Source organism: Lissotriton vulgaris, chromosome 9 (assembly GCF_964263255.1).
Source record: "Lissotriton vulgaris chromosome 9, aLisVul1.2, whole genome shotgun sequence".
Classification (NCBI taxonomy): Eukaryota; Metazoa; Chordata; class Amphibia; order Caudata; family Salamandridae; genus Lissotriton; species Lissotriton vulgaris.
Genome location: NC_141697.1, coordinates 1,079,050,253 through 1,079,077,234, shown reverse-complemented (window position 1 = coordinate 1,079,077,234; position 26,982 = coordinate 1,079,050,253). Strand labels below are relative to the sequence as shown.

The 26,982-nt window shown below is 47.5% G+C and overlaps 1 protein-coding gene across 1 annotated transcript in view; it reads left to right on the top strand.

The window, feature by feature from the left end:
• Positions 1-26,982, top strand: part of CFAP20DC (CFAP20 domain containing) — a 1,688,800-nt gene that overhangs the window by 1,197,947 nt on the left and 463,871 nt on the right. The window lies entirely within an intron of this gene.

Below are 26,982 nucleotides of genomic sequence, written 5' to 3'. Positions count from 1 at the left end.
TTTGTCCGCCAGGTAGTGTGTCACCTCAGCTCCTTAGCGCGTTGCAATTACTCTCCCCCCTTGCAATTACTCTCTTAGCCAATCCCCGCAAAAACTATATTCCGTGCATTCCGTTCTGTCGTGAACACACAGCTCAGATCTACTGAGTTATCCCCTGAAATGTAAACATTCTAACTCTATAAAAGCGCTATAAATTAATGTCAATCCTGGACTGCGCTTAGTATTTGTTTTGCATACCCAGCAGAGCACTGCCAATGCCACTTACACTTAGTTTTCATAGGTACATCCAGTTATCTTTCTACAGAGAGTGAACAGGCCATAGCATGGAAGCCGTTAGAGAGGTCTTCCGACCATAGTAAGACTATTGAGAGCTTTGTGCCAAGGGTCATAACAAGCTGTCTGAGATGGCTATCAACTGCTGTGTACAGCTCCTTAAAAAAAGTAACAAATAAATAATACTAGCATTAATCCCGGCCTGGATGCCCCTACAATTACATGGTCAGTGTCAGAATGTGATGTATGTTCTGCCCACTCAGCAGTTTCTATTCCCCTTCAAAGGCAATCAACCTTACTATGTTGGCTGTATGTTTTTGCCTCACTACATATGACACAAAGGTAGCAGAGCCGGCAGTGTGTATCGGAAGACAATATATTCGGACAAATACAATACGCTTGACCCACTATAGCTAATGGTGGACTTATGTGGAACTGTAGTCGGTGTTTAGGGAACCCTAACCCGCGCTGCCTGTCTCTGGAGTAATACTCAGTCTTAAGCTTTACCCATAATAAATCTTCCTTTAGGGACTTCACTTTCTTTTAAAGATAACCCAAAAATTATATAACTACAATAAAGTTAACGACTATGCTATTGAATTCCAGAAACTGAACATAGATGGAAGCAGGTCATAACAATACAGTACTCTATCAAGTACTTATGATGTCTCAATGCCTGTCGCTCATCTTTGAATCAGTGGCACAGATGATGGAGATGGCAATCTCTCAACTTTCATCAATACTTTCATCAATACTTGTTATCCTATGTCTCATTAGTATGGCCCAGTTCAATTTAGCTTCAGTTACACATTCAACCATCCTAGTAGCCCTTGTGGCTAACTTGAACGCAACATAACTTTTGCGAATGTTTTCACCCTCAAACATGCCGATCTCGTTATCTTCAAGAACTGTCTCGCTTCTTGTAGACAAGGGTTCATTTATTGTAAAGTCTGAACTGTGGACTGGCTAAAATAAGACCTTCTTCCTGTTTGAAGAAACTCCATCTCTGAGGGATAAAGTCAAGAGGTTGTGAGCTATGGTCCAATGACCCAACCTCCGCATGGCTTTCCAACTACAACTAACGATGGTGGTACCACCTTAGGGAACAAGCTACCAATCCCTGTGACTTGCAAACTTCAAGTTTTTGCTGGTTTCCCTATAGTCAAACGCATTCACTCACTTGTAGCTGTGATTCTGCTTGGCAGGTCTGTTCTGTCATGATGTAGCTGTTCCCCTTGCACATCTGGTCTTCATTTAAGAAGCAGCGGACAGGCACCTCTTGTCAAGGCAATTATCCACCAGAGGATGAGTAAATGCCTAATATACTGCCTGTCACCCTTTTGTGAACACCTCGATTGGCTACCCCCAGTCCTGCAAGCAACAAACACGAGCACAAATTAAGCACTGGCTTCGAAAATTGCTTAGGTGTTTTGTCAGATAATTGCTGACTGCATGCCAGTCTTTGTAGCCCTATGTCATTAGCTGTGAATCCGGTATGTCACATGTCGACTTTAAGGTCCGTCCAGTATCTCAGGCTGTTGAGTGAAATGATTATGTCAGATTTAGTTGTTGCTGCTGACAAAGAGCAAGGCCTGGAGGTCATTTATTTTAGGAGCAAATCAACAGTCCTAAAAAAGAGAATTATTTGTGTGCATTGCAGCAAAATACGCATTTATTGTTACTAATGGCACAAAATCCGACACACTGTTATAACTGATGCTGTAAATATGAATAATTTTCTACTAGTACAAAAAATAACAATCTACATTTCTGTGGCAAGATTGTTTGCTCAACAGCTCAACAGATGAATGATGCCCCTAGAGGAGTGACTGTCTTGAAAATAAATCGCAAAGGAGCATCTAAGATTTAAGAGCATTTTTTAACAAATTGTCAGTACGAATACCCCGCGCAAATATATCTGGAACTCTCTGAAGCGCTGGTTTAGCAAGGGTGCCCTGGTTTCCACTGACAGGAAGGGAAATGAGTCATTCACTGCTGGTTGACTAGTGAAAGACAGTCTCCACCGGCCCCTGGTGCAACTGCACCAGACGTACCATCGATACCTATGCTCCTGCTCTGGAAGTGGGATGTCAGACTTGGCCCTCCCTGCAAGGACACCCTCAAACATTTTGCCTTCCCCCCCTTCTATTTTTACTAAACTCTCTTTTTTGTTGGCTAAAGTGCTTGTTATCTCTCCTTTAATCATCTTAACATTGGTTTACACCTGATTGGCATATTTAATTTACTTTGAATGCATGCTTGTTTGTTTTCAGATTCTGTTGCACCCGCACAAATGAGGAAGCGTTCCTTTGCAAAAAGTGCTGCATATATTGGGATGCTTTTATTGTGCAAAACAACATGGGCCTCATTTATGAGAAATGACGCATCGCTGCGTAAAAGCAGCGATGCGTCACTTCTCAGTGCGCACTCCTTGCGACATACCTGATGCGTCATATTTAATGTATGATGCATCATGTCGCAAGGAGTTACAGATATGTCAGTATTTCTGACGTATCTGTAAGCGCAAAAGTGACGCATTGCTGGTGTGTGTCACAAAAGTGACGCAACTCCAGCAATGCGTTCGGGTCAAGCGCCATGTGAAAGGGGGCTGCGTCAGTCTTACGCCTGCCGTGAGGCAGGCGCAAGGTTTTGACACAACGGCGTCCTAGAAGTGATGCAGTGAAATCTCATAGATTTCACAGCGTCACTTCTATGAGGCTTTTTGCGGGTGAACGCCCTCCTGCATAAATTAAACCTGACGCAGGTATAATATAGCGCAGGGGTTTACAAAGTGACGCATCTGCTTAGATGCGTCACTTTGTAAATAGTGCCCAACAGGAGGCATGTTTTACGCCGCCGATACATCACAAAAAGTGACGCATCGGAAGTGCAAACCTGACGCAAGGCCTCATAAATGAGGCCCCATGTGTTTTGAACAGTACGTTTGTACTATACTGCTAAAAAAAATAATGAAAATCCTGTACGAGCAAACATGGAAACTAAGGAGAACCAAAAGCTTCCTTATATCAAAAAGAATATGTGAATTGTGCTAAGTGACCAATCTGCGTTATGTAAATCTGCAAGATTCTGAAGTTGCTTTTTTTTATTTACAGGTGGCTCATTTTTTCAAAAACTCAGCATAATCTGTAATCAGTTGGCTATGAATTGGCACAAATCGATTATTTTATGTCACTTTATTCAGTTTTGCCCTAGCTCTGTATTCTGTATTGGCTTGGCCTCTAGGCTCTCTGGTCGACTGACATTATTTTGCAGATGGTGGCTTCGGCTCCCTAGTAAAAAATGGACTTGCAACTGTATATGTGTGTCAGTTAACATTTCTGTGCTTAATCACTCACTACATACATAGTTGCACGCTGGTTTTCTCTTTGGGGCGGTATGTTTTCTGTAGATCAGGCGTTTGAAAGAACACAAACCATGTTTCATGTGCAGGTCACTCTAAATACTTGGAATGAGTGCACATTGAGGTAGTATGGAAGCGACTTCTCTGCGACTTCTCTTTTCAGAACCTGATGTTTTTCGGTGCCCCCTCCTTAAAAAATGCAAAACATCACTTGTTTGCAGAGCGCATCCACATGTGTTCTGTGATATTTGCAATGGTAAATGTTTTTTTCCGGGGGGTAATGTAGAATTGTGACTGATTAGTGGCCTATGTTCCACTGCCAACTTTGACACTTGACTTACCACTTAAATGGTTCTGGACATGTCTTTGTATCTTCCTTTTATCATTTATTGTAAATGTGAGTAGTGTAAACATCATGTACCCGATCCTGCTGAAACTACCCTTTTGCATGTTCCTATCTCCCTTCCAGTTATATCCTACTGTCTGCTGTCTGGTTTCATGGAGACTGTAGGAAAGAGCCCCTTTTTTACATGGTTAAACCCACTTTTTGCCTGACATCTGATGCAACCTGACTTGATGTGCCCTGGTTCCCTGCTAACCAGGTTCCCAGGGACTGTTTTCTTTCCCAAGACTGTACCATTGTGCCCACAATTGGCATATCCCTGGCCATAGATAAGCTCCTTGTAAAAGGTACCATGGGTACCAAGGGCACTGTGACCAGGAAAGGCCTCCAAGTCTTGTAGCATCTATTGTGCCACCCTTAGAGGTCCTGCACCTTAGCACACAGACACTGCCACCGCAGGTTGCTTGTTTTGGTGCAGAGAGAAGTGAAGAATCAACATGGCACACATCCCTGTGTGCCATGCCTGCAATCACTGCCTAATGCCCAGGTAATCCACCCCTCTAGCACGGAGCACTGCCCTAAGGAGAGGGTACAGAGGTATGAGCCCTGTACTCTTACAGTAATGAGGTCCATATTAGGCATTGTAAGTGCAGTAAAGCCATGAAGAGTATGTTGTCCGGGAGTTGGTGATTACGAACTCCACAGCTCCATAATGGCTTTACTGAAAACTGGGATGTTTGGTAGCAAACGTCTCAGCACATTAAACCCACACTGATGCCAGTGTGGGATTTATTGTAAAAAGCCCTAAGAGGGCATCTTAGGGATGTCCCCTGAAAATCCACCAGCCCTGGTGTGGCTCCTGAATGACTGCGACCCATTTGCCACGACCAGACAGGTTTCCGGACCCCTGGGTAGAGAGCCTCCGCTCTGGGTCGAGAAACAAAGCCCATCATGGGCCTAGGTGTCATTCTTCCTTCCCCAGGATAGGCTGGGTTCATGAAAGGGAAAGCTTCAAAGGGCAGCCACCTTTGGACACTGTCACTGCGTTTGGCTTCCCCCAGCATCTGGCTCCCTCGGGTCCTGGGCCCCACTTTGGGTGGGAGAATTGGTGGGAAACCCAAGCTAGGAAGAGAGTTGTGCCCACCTTTGCCAACCCACCCCTCAGGTGGGGGAGATGAGGTGAAGTTCACATCTCAGTCCTCTCCATCTTGAAGATGAGGGGATTCAGCCAATTAGGAAGAGGCTCATGCCCCTCCCAGTGGAGGGTGGCATAATAGAGGGTGTACCCACCCCGAGGCAGGGACATATTGATCCCGACCTGCACACACCTTTAACGGCCCTAAAGTTAGTATCTAGGGGCAACCCTGAACCTTGCCTCCTCAAATTTCAGGAAGAAAGAAGAAGGAACAAACTGCAGTGCTGACCCAGGAAGAAGAAGAGGACTCCAACTGCCTTGGCCCCAGCCCTACTGGCCTGTCTTGTCTACTACCTGCCTACAGCAAGAACCCCGGTGAGTCCAGCAGCCAGCAACCCCCACAGCGTGGAGGGCCTGCCCTGTGGCCGTCTCATAGACTCGGTCTCTAGTGAGCTCCAGATTTGCTAGCAGTGCTGACCCAGGAAGAAGAAGAGGATGTCAATTGCCTTGACCCCAGCCCTACTTGCCTGTCCCTTCGACGACCTGCCTACAGCAAGTACCCCAGTGAGTCCAGCAGCCAGAAACCCCCGGAGCCTAGAGGACCGGCCCTGCGACCTTTCCCCAGACCTGGTCTCTTGTGAGCTCCAGATTTAATCAACCAAAGACTCACCTCTAGAATCCGAAATCTGTTGATTCTGTGATTCTGCACCACTCTGCACTCTTCTCCCACTAACCGAGTGGCCTGCTCGTCAGCAGGCCCTAACCTAAGGCCCCCTTAGCCCCATTAGCTAAAACTGGGCCCCTGCACTCTGCACCTAGTCGCCCTAGTGCCACTTGTTGTGGAACTTGATTACCCTCCTAGACCTTGGGGAACATTGATCCTAACCCCCAAAGCTCACCCTCATGAGTACTTACCTCCAAAACGGATAACCATTTTTCTCCCATATAAACCCATATTATAAGATGCTGGGCCTAAAATTGTTCTGGTGGAACTGCTAATGTATGGAGAAAAGTGAATTCATGTGCAAAGTATACAAATGTGTACTTACCTGGTATGTAGAACACTTCAGGTGTGGTATCTAGGCATACCACCCCCAGTACTCAAAGTAATCTAAAGTAACAAAAAATAATCTAAAAGTATGTACTGTATGATATAAACTGCATTTAAAAGTGATATAAACCTGTAAGAATTGTAATTTCAAGCACAACTGCTTTTCCTTGAACAGTCTAGCATGTGTAAGTATATTTTACTCACCTGTGCCAAGTCCTGCTTGGTTCTAAAATAAAAATAAGTATATCATTTTATACTTATTTAATTGTTCTGTATTGTGTCTCTGAGGGTGTGTATCTGTCCTTGATTGAGTGAATATAATAAATGTTTAACACACCCGCCAGATAAACTTAACTGTTCGCCCACACTACCACAAAGAGAGGTGTTAGTACTTCCCTAATGTGCCTCTGCTATACCTCTGGGGACTCCCTGGACTCACTATGTGGAAAATTAATTCGTATTGATAAACATTATCTGCGCCATCTTGCCTTTTTCCCAATGCCACACTTTTGTCGTACACGACAGCCATTTTAGATGCCTCGATCAGACCCACTCTCTGCACGCTCCCTATCCTCACAAGCATCTCCCCCACGCACTGGTCACCCCCGCTCTCTCTCTCTCTCTCTCTCTCTCTCTCTCTCTCTCTCTCTCTCTCTCTCTCTCATGCATGGGCCATAAACCCCCTCCATCTGCGCTGCTCTTCCCTGAGAATCACATCCCGTGCCTGCCTGACACCTCCCTTTCATCCTATTCACTATCACACCCTCTGACCCTCCTCTTCCTCCGTGTCCGATTGTCCAGGCCGGCCCAAGGCTATCACCTAGCCCTGCGGATGCAGTTTATGGCGCCAACTGTAAAGAATCACCCCTCTTCAAAGGAGTTACAGTAGATCATGGCCCCCACCCGATGAGATCCGTCACATCACACGCATTCTGGGAATCGGCGGAATGCCCAGCTGTTCCTACCGTCTGATAACGATCCTGTATTATGATTGGGGAGGGGATTCTCACTGTAAGGGTGTGTGGGAACGGGCCTGAAGCGGAAGATTCCGGGGATGTCTTTCATACTTCAAAGTACTTTTATTGTAATAAAGAATGTCTTCCTGCCATAAATGCGTGTATAAGAGGCTAGGCCTCAGAGATGCAGTTAGAGAACCTCTAGAAGATTCCCTGTTGGTCTGATCTGATGTGTTCTCCTCCGGAGAGAATAAACCCTTGTTTCCTGCCTTCCAGTCTCCAGCGCCTGCCTCTTCATTGATTAATACTTTGTGGGTTAAGAGGCGACATCGCCGGGCAATATTTAAGGTTATTTCGTTCGTTGATTGCCTTCCTGTTTAACAATTGGCGCCCAACAGCGACACGTGGATCCAGTGGGAGAGGTCCTGACGACAGAGTGAACGACTGCAACGATCGGGAAAGAGCTCCTGCCCGATAGACCCTCGTCTGGCAGCCGATCATCCGAACTTCACTGGTTCCGAATCGACCTCTCTCGAGTGATCTACGGTCCTGACTGGGAACCATCAGGAGTGCCGCGGCAATATCGGAGATTGGAGGACGATCGGGCGCTGGAACCGGAAGACGAGAAACAGCCCATGCGGTCCGGGTAAGGTCGTGTAAAAACGACAAATTGCAAAACGATGATGGTTCTTTGAGACATTCGCTGCTTACAAACGAGGAAGAGTACAAATACTCTATCTTCCTTTGTGGACAGTGAAGGGTGGGTAACGTGGACTTTTGTCCCCCTTTGTAATCTGTCGTGCCTATCTTTTCTCCCCACTGTTTGTTTGATTGATTGATTGTCAGGGTAGCTCCCTTTTTGATTGTTAGAGTAGCTCCTTTTTGAGATATTCACTGTTTGCAAACAACGTAGAATAGCAATATTCTGTCTAGTCTTTGCAGATAGTGAAGGATAGGTAGTGCGGACCTTTGTTCCCCTTTGTAATCTGTCATGCCTATCTTCTCCCCACTGATTGGTAATTGGTTCCACCCGGACCATTTATTAGAGGTACATCATCCGGCTCCACCAGAGGGCACCCCTAATAAAAAGGACATATATAAAATACGGATTAGTCGTTGTATCTTTTTAGCTAACTATGGCATAAAAATCACTAGAAAAAGGAAAGAAAAGAAATCGAGTAAAATCAGTAGGCCACTGATAGGATCTTTTTGACCCTGCTAAAATAGAAACACTAGGAAATAGCCCTTTGCGAGAAATATGAAACAAGGGGGAGGAGCCAAGCTCGCTGTTGAGATGGCCACGAGGTAGCTCGGCTCTGCCGCCCTCGCTGCCTAAGCATGTCTGTCCTACCACCCACCCCGCCCAGTAATGGCAACATGAGATAGATAAAAGTCAGCAGGGACCTACCCTCCATTCCGGAAGCTCTGGAGTTTAGCAGGTTCGCGGCTACGCCCATCCGGAAGGTGAGGCCTCCGACACGTGGAAGCCGGGACCTTGCCGGCAGCCATCGACCGGCGAATCGCCCAGATGTGATGCCCAACCAGTTGCGGGCAGGGGATGCCTTACAGAAGGCTCCCCCCTTTTTGTTGCCTGGTCCGGCCATCCTATAATGCTGCGCCAAGAGGCGGCGTTGGGTGCCCTGGGGGGAGGCGACGCGAACGGGCCTCCCCCACCTCCCCAGGTGGAGGTTCCTCAGCTGCAGCAGGGCGACCCTTAGCGTTTCACTCGCCGGTCAGCTGCAGCAGGGCGACCCTTAGCGTTTCACTCGCCGGTCAGCTGCAGCAGAACAGCCATTAGCGTTTCACCTGCCGGACAGCTGCACCAGGACTGCTATTGTGGATGGCCGGGGGATCCACTCCGGCGGCCGGGTGAAGAGCGGCTGCTGCTGCGGAACGCTCACAATGGCGGCCGGCTCCCCAGATTTGGGACCGGTCCACTAGAACGGCTCTGTACTACCCTGGAACTCGAATGCTTGCCTGCTCGAGCATGAGCCACACTCTTGAAGACATTGTCCAAACTCTAAAGATCCCCCGGGAGTCATGGGCATTCAACCCCCGCGGGCTTCCGGTGGGGGCGACCGCCACTGTTGCTCGATCATCCTCCATTGATGTGTGTGAGAAGTTGGCCTGGTATATAATGCTCACTAATTCTTAGTGATCACTTTGTACCATGCCAAGCAACCCTTATGATGATGGTTGTAATTCAACCTTGTAGACCAGTTATCCTAGTGGTAACGTGGACAAAGCAGTCTTAGGCTAAACTCTGAAAGGCATGTGAAGCCAGCTGTTATACCATACACAACCCCCTTGAATACCAAATGAAAGGGACACCACACAGATATATATTGAAAATATATATTGATTTATTAACTATAAAATCCCCTGGACTCTTTATGAGCACAGAAGCACAAGCGTTAAATCACAAGACAGTTTAAAATACACAAAAGTTGCACAATATGGATGAGCCCTAGGGGCCACCTAAACCATATACTAAGAAAGTGGTATAAGAGATACCAGGAGGAAAGTGAAGAGGCCTAGGGCCTTGGGAATCGCTGGAGCTATTCGAGACTAGCTGTGACTAAGTCGGGAGAGGCCCACGGGACTCGGGTGCAGTGTTCAAAGTGCACGCACTTTCCAATGTAAAGTCTATGGTGCGTAAAAAGTACAAAGTTAGAAAGCTAGGAACCTTCCGAGTGACCTACGGAGTTAAAACTTAAGACACAGGCCCTTGAGATGTGTACCAATGCAGGAGCACTGGCGGAGCTGAGTTACCTCACCCACAGGAAGCGGGTGCACAGGGTCGAAGTAGTGTCGGGTTTCGTCACGCCGGTCGATGGTGCTTGGAGCTGAAGATGCTGCAGGCGGCTCGATGAGAAGAGTTCCGGTGGATCCAAGGGTGGATCTGAAGATGTGAAGACCTGAAAGCAGAGGGGACAGTGTTCAAAGTCACTAGCCAGTGACTACCGTGGAACCAGATTGGAACCAGGCGATGTTGGGTGCAAACAGGCGTTGTCGGGTAGCTTCTTTCTGCAGCCACGTGGATACCCGGGGTCGAGGACGTCCAGGAGTCGGTCACGAGCTGTCCCACGCAGGCTTCTCGCTGTTGGCGGTGTCGGCAACTTGATCGGAGCAAACAGGCCTTGGCAAAGGCAAGCCAGGCAGAAGTTGAAAGATGCTTAACACTCGGACCAGCAAGGTCAGAGCGGGTGCTCCTTTTCACAGGAGCTTGGGTAGGTCTGGAGCAACCAGACCTGCTGTGTAAATCGTCGGGTTCGTCGCCAAGATGGCCGCTGACCACATGGCTAGTGGCCGGGATGGCGCGTCGAGTGGCACAATGCAAAAGGGCCCCACGCAGATCGTGGAGATGCTGGAGGGCTGCTCTTCGGTGCAAGGGCTGCTCGGTGGTGGGGGTTCTCAGTCCCCAAAGCACAACGTCGAGGATGCCTCAGAAGCTGCGCAGTCAGCTTTTCGAGTGTCTTCCAAGAGGTCCGGTCCCACGTCACTCGGTGCCTCCACGGGTCCCTTCTTTGCAGGGACGGTGGATCGGGCTCTGAGAGGTCTGGGAATCTGGTTCTTGTCGGGCTCTGGGCTCGGTCTCCGGCGGGAGGCGGCGGCAAAGCAGACGTCGAGTTGCTGGTTGGTACCTGTGTTCACAGGGTGGCCACTCCTAGACCACAAGGGAGATTCTCTTCAGTCTTCTGTGCAGCAGAATGTCGAAGTCCAGTCTTCTTCTTCGTGTAAAGTTGATTCAGGATGATCTGCTGTGCAATGGCACTGCTCCCACTCTTATTCCTAATCTGAGGGGTGGATCACCTACTAGGTCCCTCCTCTGGGAGGAACCAGGAAGGGGGGCGGTTACACCCCCTTTCCTTTGTCCAGTTCCGCGCCAGGCCTGGGTCTGGAAAGTCCCAGGACCGGTTTGGACTGGCCTATGCACGGGGACACCTTGTGTGCCCCGGGCATGTCTGATTCTATTCAGCCCTGTCCTACCCAATACACAAAATCCTGTCTGGGGTGGTGCTCGCACCTCCCAAGGCAGGAAACCCTTTGTCCAGGCCACCATCTGCCGAGTTTCGGTCAGCAGCAGGAGGCCAGACTCGTGTCTGTGGTGGCAGCATCCATTTTGTGATGCTGAGGCTCTGGTTAACTTTAACCAGGGTTAAGGCTACACACATGTCGTGTCCCTCTAGAAGGGTGGAATGCTATCCCCGTCGCCAGAATTGGCGAGGGGATAGTATTCCAATTCGTATGACACCTTACTCGACATGTTTTGATAAAGCCAAACCAAAGATAGCAAATAACCGCGAGGATTATAATGCACTTAAGAGTATATGGTATGGCAATATCCCGGAACAGCTTAGGGAGTGGTTCCCGACAGCTGCAGACAGGCTCAGCTCATGCTAGAGCACCATCTCACATATTTCCAAGCACTCTGCCTCCAGGATTGATGACGCCTTCCATAGGAGTGGCTGATAGGAACATATGTGTCCAGTTTAGGGTTAGGCACAGACATACTGTACCTAAGTAAGAGGTGATTACACCAACTTACCCCAGCTGAGTGATCAGCCAGTTGTGTCAAATATGGAGGCCAGGCCAGGGGTGGCATAATTCATGCTGCAGCCCCTGGTAGGCCTTGGCTACACCTATGCCCTGGGTACCTATGGTACACTGTTACAGGGGCCTATAAGGTGAACCAATTCCAATTGTGTTATGCACCTAAGGTACATGGAGTCCATTTTAAGGAGAGAGCAATGAGCCTGGGGCCCTGAATAGCAGGATCCCAGGCCAACTAAGTCAAAAACCAGCTAAACACCAGGCAAAACGTTTGGGGGTAACCATAGTCAGATATCCACCTTCCTACATAACCCCCCCCCCCCAAACGAAAGGAGATAAGGCTATCCTTGACCAGGTAAGCCTATATTGTCTAAGTGGCCATATAAGGAAGTACCAGCTCTGGCTTGGTAACCCCCTGTCTCATGGTCCACTAAGCAATCCCTCACCCTAAGGGTATCTGAGGGTCTCCACCATAGGGAATCTCTACCTGTGGTGTGTCTTTGCAAAGTCAAAGGCTGGTGTTGAGATGGAGTACTGAAGTGAGTCTCCTCTGTAGGGCTCAGCTTCCTCCAATCACTCTCCACCATGTGTGCCTTTCTTTCTTTGACTGAGTTGCACTGTGCTCTCAGGGTCAACCTCTGGCTACCTAAAGCTGGAGGCTGGGTCCCTCTGTTTGGCTTACTGGAGGGACAGTTCAGGTTTGGGCCCTTAGGGTCCCAGGTTTGGCTGTGCCCAACAATATCCATCTGGGGGAGGTCCCTAACTACTTTTAAGGGGGATCCCTCAGGAGTTTTTAAAGCTTGCACCTCACTAGGGCTACTAGTTTCGGTGCCCCTAATCTGCTGATGGGGGTGCTTTATTTGACAGGGGGCCCTTTGGGTCTCACTGTCCTTCTTGTCCTCTGCAGCCCTGGGCTGAGTAAGGCAAGGTAGAGAGGGGCAGGTTACCTGCTCCAGACTGGGTCCCAACTGAGAAGGGTCCACTGCCATCAGAGGCTCTGTCAGGCCAGGCCTAACAACCTCTGGGACAGTTCCTTCATCAGGGGTAAGATCAGTTCCCTGAGGAGGCTGATCCTTTCCTAAAGTCTGGTGGGAGGGAGATTTCTCTTCCTCCTCAATGCTCTCTGTTTGGGTGGAGTGATCCATCATTTCAGGCTTCACTTCCCATGTATCAGTTTGAGTTTGGGCTGTGGCCATCACAGCCCCACCAACCTTTTCAGGAGGAGACTCAGTTTGGGTATGGGCTGTTACCAGTACAGCCCTGCTACTCTTTTCAGGAGGGAAGTTATCTAAAGATGGGGCTGAGGTTTGCTCAGCCCTCCCAACCTTTTCAGGAAGGACATCTTGGATTGGGACTGTGGCCATCACAGCCCCACTAACCTTTCCATGGAGATTTACCATTCTAGAATGGGTTTGCTGTTCAACCTCAGCCCAGGCTGAGATTTCCAAATCATTACCCAGTAGGCAATCTACAGGCAAGTTTGCTGACACTGCCACTCTCTTTGGGCCAGTGACACCTCCCCAGCTAAGATTGACTACTGCCATGGGATGATTGGATTCTATGCCATCAATGTTTGTCACCTGATATTTGGCATCAGGTAAAAGTTGCCTTGAGGGGACTAGACATTCAGCCACCATGGTGATGCTAGCCCCTGTGTCTCTGAAGGCCTCAACTTTCAAGCCATTGATGAGGGGCTCCTGTCTATACTTGCTCAAAGTGTTTGGGCAAGCAGTGAAATTGGCAAACCCGATGTCAGTCTCATAGACAAGAGTATCTGAGTTAGGGGACCTGGATAGGCCAGAGTCCACCTGTCCTCCAAAAGTAAACCCACCCAAATTCTTGGGGGTGCTCCCACCACCTGGGGGACCACTGCTGACCGTGACAGGAGGTGTTGGAGCCTTACCTGGAGGTATATTCTCCTTATTGCCATTTTTGGGACAACAGCTATCTGTTTTGTAATGCCCCACCTGTTTACAGGGGAGACAATAAGGCTTTTTCTGGGTTGTAGAAGTGTCTTGGGACCCACCCCCATTCTTGGAGTTTTGGGGCCCTGGGGAAGTCTTTTCCTTACTTTTATCCCCACCCTTCTCTTGAGGCTTGGTAGTCTCTTTCTTTTGGTCACCACCTTGGTTCTTAGGCCTGATCCTGGTTCTGACCCATTTGTCTGCCCTCCTACCCAATTCTTGTGGGGAGGTCAGATCAGAGTCAACCAGGTGCTGATGTAGAAGCTGATTTTGACAATTACTTAAGATTTGCTCTCTCATAATTAAATTATACAATCCTGTATAGTCAGTAACCTTACTTCCCAGCAACCAGCCCTCCAGAGCCTTAGTGGCACATTCAACAAATTCAGACCAGTCCTGAGTCTGTGTCTTCTGGGTGTCTCTGAACATTAACCTGTACTGTTCAGTGGTTACGCCTAACCCATCAATCAGAGCACTCTTCAGGACCATGTAGTTTCTAGAATCCTCATCACTAACTGTGAGGAGTCTGTCTCTGCCTCTACCTTCAAAGGAGAGCCACAAGATTGCTGCCCACTGCTCCCGAGGGATCTGCTGTACCATGCAGGCTCTCTCAAGTGCAGTCATCCATTTGTGGATATCATCCCCAGCTTTGTAGGGGGGCACAATCTTACTCAGGTTTCTTGTATCAAAAGACCTGTCTTTATCCTTCTGGATAGTGCTGCCACCAGTGGATCCTAATCCACTCTCTCTAGGCTGTCTTGCTCTAGCAAGTTTCTCATTAGCCAGGGCAACCTCTAACTCTTGCCTCTGGATCCTAAGCTCAGCCTCTCTCATCTTGGCCTCATGTTCCCTTCTCTGAGGGCTAGTCATCTCCTTTCTGGAGTGACCATGAGAACCTCTAGAAGCATGGGAGTTGTCAGAGTCACCTGAGTGAGTCCTTCTCCTCCTAGGCTTCTGGTTAAGTCCACCTGTGGGTCTGAATGGGTTGTTACCAGATTCATTCCCAAGTTGGCTTAAGTTAGCCTGGTTCAGTCTGCTGACCAGCACCTGACTATTTCTGTCATCATCTGACTCACTGCTTTCCACCTCTTCCTCTTCTTCTTCCTCTTCATCTACCTGAGGAGCTCCAGTGGTGGAGGCTTCCTCATCTACCAGGATGATAGGGGCAGGGGTGTCTACAGTGTCATCCTCTGAAGGATGGCCTCCTTCAGCATCCCCTGTGGGGTTTGTCTTAGAGGGCTTTAGAGTCTCAGACTGGTCTAAGAGCTCTCTTAGGTGGTCTGTAGTAGGGGAAGGCCCTGTCTTCAGACCCCTTAAGACACAAAGCTGTCTTAATTCCTTAAAGGAAAAAATAGCAAATTTGGATGGTGCCCTTGGAGGGTCACTCTCAACAGGGATGTTCCCAGTGGAACCCTCTGCTCCAGACATTGCTCTAGTGTGGGTGGATGTGTTGCAATCTACCTACACTGGTGTTTACCTACTAAACCTATCTAGTAGTTGTAGCTAGGGTGTGCTACTCCCTTTGCTCTACAACAACTAAGTTCAGTAGAACTTATGTATACTAGTCTTGTTTTATATGTACCTAGCAGGTACCTGTATCATCTTTCAAATGATAATCTCAAAGATTGTAATGGTAAAACAACAGCAAGCTCAGATCCCAATCCGCTGCTCACCAATGTGAGAAGTTGGCCTGGTATATAATGCTCACTAATTCTTAGTGATCACTTTGTACCATGCCTTATGATGATGGTTGTAATTCAACCTTGTAGACCAGTTATCCTAGTGGTAACGTGGACAAAGCAGTCTTAGGCTAAACTCTGAAAGGCATGTGAAGCCAGCTGTTATACCATACACAACCCCCTTGAATACCAAATGAAAGGGACACCACACAGATATATATTGAAAATATATATTGATTTATTAACTATAAAATCCCCTGGACTCTTTATGAGCACAGAAGCACAAGCGTTAAATCACAAGACAGTTTAAAATACACAAAAGTTGCACAATATGGATGAGCCCTAGGGGCCACCTAAACCATATACTAAGAAAGTGGTATAAGAGATACCAGGAGGAAAGTGAAGAGGCCTAGGGCCTTGGGAATCGCTGGAGCTATTCGAGACTAGCTGTGACTAAGTCGGGAGAGGCCCACGGGACTCGGGTGCAGTGTTCAAAGTGCACGCACTTTCCAATGTAAAGTCTATGGTGCGTAAAAAGTACAAAGTTAGAAAGCTAGGAACCTTCCGAGTGACCTACGGAGTTAAAACTTAAGACACAGGCCCTTGAGGTGTGTACCAATGCAGGAGCACTGGCGGAGCTGAGTTACCTCACCCACAGGAAGCGGGTGCACAGGGTCGAAGTAGTGTCGGGTTTCGTCACGCCGGTCGATGGTGCTTGGAGCTGAAGATGCTGCAGGCGGCTCGATGAGAAGAGTTCCGGTGGATCCAAGGGTGGATCTGAAGATGTGAAGACCTGAAAGCAGAGGGGACAGTGTTCAAAGTCACTAGCCAGTGACTACCGTGGAACCAGATTGGAACCAGGCGATGTCGGGTGCAAACAGGCGTTGTCGGGTAGCTTCTTTCTGCAGCCACGTGGATACCCGGGGTCGAGGACGTCCAGGAGTCGGTCACGAGCTGTCCCACGCAGGCTTCTCGCTGTTGGCGGTGTCGGCAACTTGATCGGAGCAAACAGGCCTTGGCAAAGGCAAGCCAGGCAGAAGTTGAAAGGTGCTTAACACTCGGACCAGCAAGGTCAGAGCGGGTGCTCCTTTTCACAGGAGCTCGGGTAGGTCTGGAGCAACCAGACCTGCTGTGTAAATCGTCGGGTTCGTCGCCAAGATGGCCGCTGACCACGTGGCTAGTGGCCGGGATGGCGCGTCGAGTGGCACAATGCAAAAGGGCCCCACGCAGATCGTGGAGATGCTGGAGGGCTGCTCTTCGGTGCAAGGGCTGCTCGGTGGTGGGGGTTCTCAGTCCCCAAAGCACAACGTCGAGGATGCCTCAGAAGCTGCGCAGTCAGCTTTTCGAGTGTCTTCCAAGAGGTCCGGTCCCACGTCACTTGGTGCCTCCACGGGTCCCTTCTTTGCAGGGACGGTGGATCGGGCTCTGAGAGGTCTGGGAGTCTGGTTCTTGTCGGGCTCTGGGCTCGGTGTCCGGCGGGAGGCGGCGGCAAAGCAGACGTCGAGTTGCTGGTTGGTACCTGTGTTCACAGGGTGGCCACTCCTAGGCCACAAGGGAGATTCTCTTCAGTCTTCTGTGCAGCAGAATGTCGAAGTCCAGTCTTCTTCTTCGTGTAAAATTGATTCAGGATGATCTGCTGTGCAATGGCACTGCTCCCACTCTTATTCCCAATCTGAGGGGTGGATCACCTACTAGGTCCCTCCTCTGGGAGGAACCAGGAAGGGGGGCGGTTACACCCCCTTTCCTTTGTCCAGTTCCGCGGCAGGCCTGGGTCTGGAAAGTCCCAGGATCGGTTTGGACTGGCCTATGCACGGGGACACCTTGTGTGCCCCGGGCATGTCTGATTCTATTCAGCCCTGTCCTACCCAATACACAAAATCCTGTCTGGGGTGGTGCTCGCACCTCCCAAGGCAGGAAACCCTTTGTCCAGGCCACCATCTGCCGAGTTTCGGTCAGCAGCAGGAGGCCAGACTCGTGTCTGTGGTGGCAGCATCCATTTTGTGATGCTGAGGCTCTGGTTAACTTTAACCGGGGTTAAGGCTACACACATGTCGTGTCCCTCTAGAAGGGTGGAATGCTATCCCCGTCGCCAGAATTGGCGAGGGGATAGTATTCCAATTCGTATGACACCTTACTCGACATGTTTTGATAAAGCCAAACCAAAGATAGCAAATAACCGCGAGGATTATAATGCACTTAAGAGTATATGGTATGGCAATATCCCGGAACAGCTTAGGGAGTGGTTCCCGACAGCTGCAGACAAGCTCAGCTCATGCTAGAGCACCATCTCACATATTTCCAAGCACTCTGCCTCCAGGATTGATGAGGCCTTCCATAGGAGTGGCTGATAGGAACATATGTGTCCAGTTTAGGGTTAGGCACAGACATACTGTACCTAAGTAAGAGGTGATTACACCAACTTACCCCAGCTGAGTGATCAGCCAGTTGTGTCAAATATGGAGGCCAGGCCAGGGGTGGCATAATTCATGCTGCAGCCCCTGGTAGGCCTTGGCTACACCTATGCCCTGGGTACCTATGGTACACTGTTACAGGGGCCTATAAGGTGAACCAATTCCAATTGTGTTATGCACCTAAGGTACATGGAGTCCATTTTAAGGAGAGAGCAATGAGCCTGGGGCCCTGAATAGCAGGATCCCAGGCCAACTAAGTCAAAAACCAGCTAAACACCAGGCAAAAAGTTTGGGGGTAACCATAGTCAGATATCCACCTTCCTACAATGTGCCCCTGCTCCGGGCAACTGCCGCCTTATCCCCATCTGGTGCTGCAAGAGAGGCTGATCCAGTGCGTCGGCGGAGGGATACGCCTACTGTCCCGCTCTCCGGAGTGACCACGACGTTGCCGCGAGATGGTGGTGCTCCCATACTGACGCCAGCTTTTTTCCGAATTACCAAGGAACACTGTAGACTACCAACTCGATCAGTTCTGGTGGAACCTCAACGTGACCTGGTAGGGAAGATTTTGCCTTTCCCCGCCTTTGAGTAACGGTCCATGTTGCCTGTCCTTTCTATTGGTGTTGACAAACTTTTTGAACTGCCGAAAGGGGTCCTGGTCCGGCCGCGGGTTATTAGAAGGATTTGAACTAAAACTTTGGACCTGCCCGGCCTCGGCCAAAATGGCGGCAACATAGGTGGGACCTGCAAATCCTTACAGTGCCCTGGCTGCTTAGCCTTGATGTTACGGGATATGTACTTGGTCTTTGGACACATATCGGGCGGGGAAGGATACTGACTGGGCATGCAGACCGCCCTGTTGATGTTGGTTTTGATCGATTATTGATTATTGTATTATCGTAGCTTCAAAGCAGTGTTGCTCTTGGTACTCGCCCACGGTGTGCATCTGGATGATTTTTATCGTAACTGATCCTGTTATACTTTCGATTATTAAATTAACATTCACTGATCCTGCAACTATTAGACACAATCAGTTTTGCAATTAATGGCTCGACTGCTACGTATTATTCTTTTTTTTATATATACTACAGCGTAATGTCCACTTACCTTATACGTTTCTAACCTGCTCCGTGGACGGCCTATATGGTTGTAGACCCGCATTTGTATGTTGACGTTTTTTCACAATAAAGGTAAAAGTACAGATAATACAGACTCCTTGCCTGAATATTAGGATTGATTGAGATATTTTTATCCACCATGTCTGTCTTTCTTAAGGTTATGAGAGAATGGTTGCTTTAACTTGAACTGATTGTCGAATATGAGGTATGGTATTCTGTCCCATAATGTACGACTAATCGAGGAACACACGCACGTGGAAGAAAACTCGAATTTAAAAAGGCAAGTAAAAACGAGGCAACTTGTTCCTAAAAACTTTACCGAAGAGAATGTCATCTAGTCTGACCTTAGGCAAGATACGTACTATTGAAAACTCAAAAGCCCTCAGTGAAACCTGCCGCCCCCTATAGTTTCCATGCTCTACGGATAGGGACGGCCCCATACCATTGTAGACCGTATCTTTTCTTCAAAGGAAAACATGAACCCGTCACCTCCTTCACCTTATACTGAGTACTTCTAGCTTTTGATCCTTTCCTACACGCGGTCTTCAATACCACACTCGAGCGACCTATGCAGTGAACCGCCGATAAGTCGGGTACGAGGTAAGTAAAAGGTTTTTGTATTCATGCGCGCTAATGTACTTTGAATGCTGCCCCCCCCCCCGCCCTTTTCTTCCTTCCTCTCCAGGCTACAAACGGAATTCTCGACCCAAGAAAAAAATAAGACCTAGGCACCGTGTTCCGCACAACAGGAGGACTAGTACAATTGGGTGGTATGCTGAGTGCAGAGGCTATCTCTGGTAGCGAAGAGCGGTTCGTATGATATGGAGGCGTACGTGGCATGATTTGTACAGTATGAATGCGTATGTGGCATAACTTGTGCAGTATGAAGACGCATGTATCATGATCCGTGTAGTAAGTAGGTCTGCACCATGTATGCTTAGGTTGATCCGGGAATGTTTTTGTGTGACAAGAATACTGACTGAGCGGCCGTGGGAGGACGAAAACAGGCCTGGACGTCGTACTTGTATATAACAAATAAATAGACACGTAGGAGGGTAACTTACCACAGGGTCCTAAGGATTATCGCAGTAACGTCGAACAAATACCGAAGAGAAATGCCCAAACGTATGATCATTCCTGACGCTTAGGCCAAAATAAAACGCATCAATGGGTTGACATGTGAGCTAATAAAATAACGAGACGAAGAGTCCCCCGGGCTGGGGATGACCCTAAATACTCCTCCGCCAAAAAACTAGAGATTGTTATGTTCTAGATTTACCCCTTCTTCTTCCACCCACTTACAAAAAAAAATGAGATTTGCACCATTTCGTATCCGACAGACACTCCTCCTTTGCATCAGCCTGGATCGCTATTGCAGGATATTGGAGAACTCCACCGTGAGTACAAACACGACTGGACTAGCGTCCGACCAATAAAAGGGGAGTAAGTGTTTTCAAGACAGACCACCAACCGCAATGATCAACCACTGAGAGATATGGGAACAGGAATGCGCCTGATCCTGATTTTAATTAAGCAAAGGGCCGAGAGTACGACATTTATGTAAAATAGTCCGTCTGTCCTTTTTGTACTTGATATATGTCCTGTTCTAATACTCGTACGTCCCAAACCACATGCTTTATATGTAAAACAGACCCGTAATGTTCTATGTTGTGTATTGCACTAAATAGTCTATTATTGTACACAATTACTCTCTCCCTCTCTTACCACTCTCTTCCTTACCGCTTTTCGATGTTGCACGTGTACTGAATAGCCTATTGTTGCGCATTACTCTCTCTCTCTCTCTCTCTCCCTCTCTCTCTCCCTCTTTCTCACCCTGAGGACTCGCTCCTAACCGACCGACCACTATACCCCCCCCCCGAACCCCTGGTACACGACTCAATTGGCTCCAAATACAACGGTATTTGCACAAATTGACTGAAACAAAATATCGTATTGTGCCATGTTACTGCCTCTCCTTTCTGTTAACACTGATGAAACTTAAATTGGCCAAGAAGGAAAGGACAGGTAAGACGACTGATGTTCCCTAATCTGACCCTTGGAAGGGGAGCTATATGTCAGTGTTTTTTTTTAAATGCCTTAGGTAATACGACCCTCACCGTCCAGATTGTCTCAATGCCCAAATTAGAATGATCAGGATGTCCCCGTTTTCCCGGGATGGCCCCAGTTTTTGTATCAGCTGCCCCCGGGCCAGAGCTCGAAAAATATGGCTTGCGCCCCGGTTGTAAGAAACGGGTTGACTAACAACTGACACAGGCCAGCCGTTGTTCCCAGAAATGATTTAATTAACAAGCAAGCCACCGAGTTTAGAATGCAAAAAAAGTCCCTGAATTCTTGCTGACTGAACTGTAGCCTTCGGCTAGATAACGCGCTTATGACCCAAAGTAAGATGGTAACCCCTCACCCCAGTAGAAATTAGAATGATGCCTATGAAGTTATATTTGATCGAAATAGAGAATTGTCGCAGTAGACCCCGCTGAAAGTAAAATGTTTAGCTGAAGGATAGGATATACCGACATAATGGAAAATTGCTTAGCCCATGTTCCTTTCTCAGAAAGATACCTATCAGCCCATGATGATAGCACTTCGCACTTTTTTGTGAATTACAAAGCCCTGGAGGACGGTATAGCTTTGCAGGATTTGTACTAGAAGAATAGGTCTCTCCCAGAGGAGCTGACCTGAATGTGATAAACAATTGTAAAGAATAGGTCTCAGACTTCATATCACGATCATAAATGTAACGAAAACGAACGCCAACGACAAAAGTATGATAGAAGGTTGTGGAAATACTTGCAACCCTACACACCAGAAGTGGTTTATAAATTAGTAGCAAACACCAATGTGACGGATGTTACCCCAGTTGCTTGGGGTTGGGAGAAAAATAGACTTGTATAATTACCTTCCCCTGCCAGTTCACTAAAAAATTGTTTTTCGAACTTATTTAAGGATGCCGTACAGTTGCCGGAGGAGAGGGGCCGGACGTGATGATGCACAGCCTGGCAACAGATCGTGGAACGTCTACAACCTCGACCAAGGTGGAGCCGCAAGGTAAAGAGTCGCAGGACGAGGCACTATTTCCGACAAGGAGGAAAGAAAGGGCTGACTAGAAGCCCCTGCTCAATGATCAACATATGCCGGAAAGTCCCAGCCCTCTGAGCCCGACCAATGGGCCCACCTGCATAGAATTTCTTGCCCCCCTGGTCTGTTCCCGATCTGACCCCACTCCGCCCTCTCTTCCCTCGACTTTTCGAAAAGATTGCCCTCACACCCCCCCTTTTTTCCACATGGATTTCGTGACAATTGACTTCAAAAGAAACACAGACCCTGTCTAAGGTACCCATGAAAGAGTAGTCAGGGTACAGGGCACAAAAGGACCTTTGGCCAGGGAACAAGGAATGGCCACGCCCTGCAACGCGAGATCTGGAATAGAGCTGGACACATAGCTCCACCGCCGGTGCTCAACAGTGACAACGGAAGACCCGCTGTAATACGACGCTGGAAAGAGCGACACCTTTTTTGAACATTATCAACCCCCGACTGTCACTTATATTAAAGTTGCATTTCTCTCCCAAACCACTTTGTATTGAGTATGCTCCAAATGGATGTAAAAAGGACCTATCTGTTGAGACACTACCTCAGTCACCTTCGTCTGTATATGTGTAACGACAAGAACGTTAAACTTTATATGGTAAAGAATCGTAGAAACGACAGTTATACATATGGATATACCCACTAGTTCATATTCCCAATAATTGTAGGCCTCTGTGAAATGTACCCAATGCACTCTCACTGCAAGAACGTTTTTGTCCGATATAGTGGTATTATGATCTTCCTGCATCATCCTAGTAATGTACCCACCTCTAGATCTGAACATGCGCGACGCCACAAATGTAATTGTTATGCACTGTTCCCTCACATAAACTACCATTTTTACTGCCTGTGGTTATTACTAAGGACAAGGATAGAAAATAGGCCAGCAAGATGTCTTGGGAATGATAAAGGGAGGACTGTGGAAAATTAATTCGTATTGATAAACATTATCTGCGCCATCTTGCCTTTTTCCCAATGCCACACTTTTGTCGTACACGACAGCCATTTTAGATGCCTCGATCAGACCCACTCTCTGCACGCCGCCGATCCCCAGCGCGGCTCCCTACCCTCACAAGCATCTCCCCCACGCACTGGTCACCCCGCTCTCTCTCTCTCTCTCTCTCTCTCTCTCTCTCATGCATGGGCCATAAACCCCCTCCATCTGCGCTGCTCTTCCCTGAGAATCACATCCCGTGCCTGCCTGACACCTTCCTTTCATCCTATTCACTATCACACCCTCTGACACTCCTCTTCCTCCGTGTCCGATTGTCCAGGCCGGTCCCAGGCTATCACCTAGCCCTGCGGATGCAGTTTATGGCCCCAACTGTAAAGAATCATCCCTCTTCAAAGGAGTTACAGTAGATCAAGGCCCCCACCCCATGAGATCCGTCACACCACACGCATTCCGGCAATCGGCGGAATGCCCCGCTGTTCCTACCGTCTGATAACGATCCTGTATTATGATTGGGGAGGGGATTCTCACTGTAAGGGTGTGTGGGAACGGGCCTGAAGCGGAAGATTCCGGGGATGTCTTTCATACTTCAAAGTACTTTTATTGTAATAAAGAATTTCTTCCTGCCATAAATGCGTGTATAAGAGGCTAGGCCTCAGAGATGCAGTTAGAGCACCTCGAGAAGATTCCCTGTTGGCTCTTCATTGATTAATACTTTGTGGGTTAAGAGGCGACATCGCCGGGCAATATTTAAGGTTATTTCGTTCGTTGATTGCCTTCCTGTTTAACAACTATACCTTACTTTGGTATAATATATACAAAGCCAACCTCCTATAGAGACCCCTCAAACTCTTCTGTTCTTTCTACCTTACATCTGAGAGGCTCGTCCTACTAAAATAGTTTAGCTTTCCTTGTGAAGCACTGTGCTGCTTCATGAAGATATGCCAATAGTGAAGGTGACTTTAAACCAGTCCTGATGTTTTTCAGCAAGAGCAATAAGCATGTTGGGTCTTTTTACTTTTTTTCATAACTGCTTAATTTGAGCAGGTGGGGCCCAACAGTGCTGATTTTTAGGGACCAGTTCTTATTTTTTCCCTCACAGACTTTGACCTAGAGGAGTAGAGAGAAAAACGAGGAAAAGAAGGATGAAGATAAAGGTGATAAAAGAAGTGCCATAGGGAAAAAGCAGCGGTGATATAGAAGGCATGCTCTTGATCTTGGTTTCCTTGACCTTTTTATTATTATATATTTTTTTTAATATGGGAACCAGAGATTGGCATTTTTGGATTGTTGTAGGACTTGTCCTTTTTGGCTAAAGTTCCCTAAACATTTTTGCTTTCCCCCTAGACTGTTTTCCTGACATAAAGATGCCAATTTAGATGCTTTGGGTACTTTGCCACTGCTTTTTTAAGTTCAAGGAAAAAGATTTTATTGATAAAGATACAAGGTGTCACAACAAAGTTCACCAAACCAAATGCATGCTATAAGGCTTAAAGATAACATTAAAAGTGATTAAACAACAGATTTGATCATATAAATTGCTTAAAAAATAAATAGTTTTGAAACTATTGGGGTGTCTCATAGGTGTTTTGCAACTTCTTGTTGAATTGGACGTAATTGAAAAGAAAGACTGGCACATACATCTAAATAAATTGTGATCGGTGACCATAAATCCATCTTTTTGGAGCCAAGTGGAAAGGGTATACAAAGGAAGTGTCTAACCTGTGATTATGGCAAACAGCATACCACCATGCTCTGTATGAAATTTTGTAGACGTCTTTCCAATTTGCTGTGATTTGCTGAAATGCGACTGCTAATAATAAACCAACAATTTTAACATTGAACATAACTTTCTCCCAGCAAGGTGATAGACTTCCTAGAAAGACATGAGTATATGAAAAAGAAAATGCAGTGTCAAAAATCAAATTAATTTGAGACCATACCTGTTTCCAAAAGTTGTGCATAACAGGACAAGAAAATAACATATGGAATATATCTGCTTTTGGAGAAGAACATGACCAACAAATATTGGGTACCTTAGTGTAGCTTTTATTCAAAGCACACGGTGACAACAGAAGTCTGTTATAGACAAAAAATAACGTTTGCGTTGTGTTTGCAGCCCCAGAGGACTTACGAATCTTGGCCCATAATTTGTTCCATAGAGATGTTGACCAAGATGTTTCAAAGTCTCGTTCCCAAGCTTCTTCAATTTTGGATTTCTGTTGGACTTTGTCAGTGCTATGTAGAAAATTGTATATAGCGGAAGCTTTGGGTGTAGTTTTTAACAGGTTTTGTAATTGTGAGGCTGTATCTGCATACTATGTGACTGCCGATCAGTGTCAAAGTACAGATGTTCCCTATGTAAAATTAAATGGTAATTGGTTGGCCATGATTGGTATGTTTGCCTTACTAGTAAAGTCCCTAGTGATGTGCACAGTGTGTGCCAGGACTAGTAATGCAAAGGCCCACGGAGAATGGAACAGAGTGCTTAGTTAGCATGTTGTTCTGACAAGTGCAACCACTCGTCAGGCCTGGCATTCCCTTTTACATGCACATTGTGCACCCCTATGCTAGGGCCCGAGTAATCCTTGGGCAGGGTGCTGTGTAGGTAAAATGCAGAATATACTACGGTGTGTGTTATGTCCTGACAGTGAAAAACACTCCATTTCGTTTTTCACTGCTGAAAGGTCATCCTGCCCATAGGACAGAATAGGGGAGGCTGGGTGTTGTGTTTGTTAGCCTAGTTTCCTGTCAGTTTATAATGGAGAGGTGAAGTTTAGTATGTATGAATTCACAGTGTCATAACACATCTTTCTGTGAAGGTGGTTTTGTCACTGTATGTTCAGAAACCACTCTTTTAGAAAGTGGCTTTGTCCTCTACGCATTTCTGTGTGTCTCTGCTGAAATGTGGATTGTCTGTCTGGATCTGAAAGGTGAGAGGAGCTGGGAGAGGTCTTGCCCCAGGGAGGCGTTGAGATGGCACCAGGCTGCCCTGCATCTGGAGAGTAGGGGGAGGAGAAGCCCAGGAGGTGACACTGGGAGGGAGAAACCCAGAACTGATTTAGTGATGGGTCAGGAACCCCTGAAAACAAACAAACTTCAAAGACATTAAGGGGTATAACTATGAGAACTGAAACCCCGGAACGTTGGAATGAAACAGTAAAAGATTGTGACTGAAAAGGCTAGGACTCATTCTGTGGTCAAGAGGAACCTCTGCTAAAGAAGGAGCAGCTGAAGAGACTGCTGTGGAAAGACCAATCCTTGCTTCGTGATCTGGAGCTGGTCTGCAGTTTGCTGTTCTAACCAAGGGAGAGGCTGTTGGGACTGTGCTTGGAGGCGCTGGGTCCCCCTGCTTGAAGAGTTACAATATTTGCCGTACGACGCGTGGAAAGAGAACCTTGCACGGGGAAACTGGAAGCCATACTCGCGTTTCCCCACCTCACCCCAACTTTAGGATTGACATATCGCCTCGAATAGACCGACTATTGATTTTAATTAAAGTGGAGATCTCAGCCGGGACGAAAGTAGAACCGGCAGAGAGGTTTCTTGATATTTGTGCCTTCTGTCCGATAGCCCTGAAGAAGTCGTGGGGTATTCCCAGATGAAACACGTGTTGGCTGGGCACTTGAAAAATAAATGAACCTGAAAAGGAGAAAAAGAACGTCGAGGAAATCATATATTGCATGATTGTGTGATTCATGGGATACACCCAGTTGTAATACTGTTAATAATTGCGTGTGCACAAGTTGCTTGTTTCATGTATTAGGACTACGGTCCACTCTTCATTGGCTGCCCATAAAGAAGCGGATCGCTTTTAAGGCCCTGACCATCGCCTTTAAAGCCCTGCATGGTATAGGCGCCCGCTATCTACAGAAGTGGATCACTTTCTATCTTCCTTCTAGATCCCTTCGTTCGTCATCACAAGCTAGGGCAGTCACGCCTAGGATACATCGGGCTCGCCTCAGCGGACGCTCCTTTAAACATCTTGCGCCCCTGTTGTGAAACGATCTTCCTCTCGCGCTCAGATCCTGTTCCAATCTTTTGGCATTCAGGAAGGATTTGAAAACCTGGCTGTTT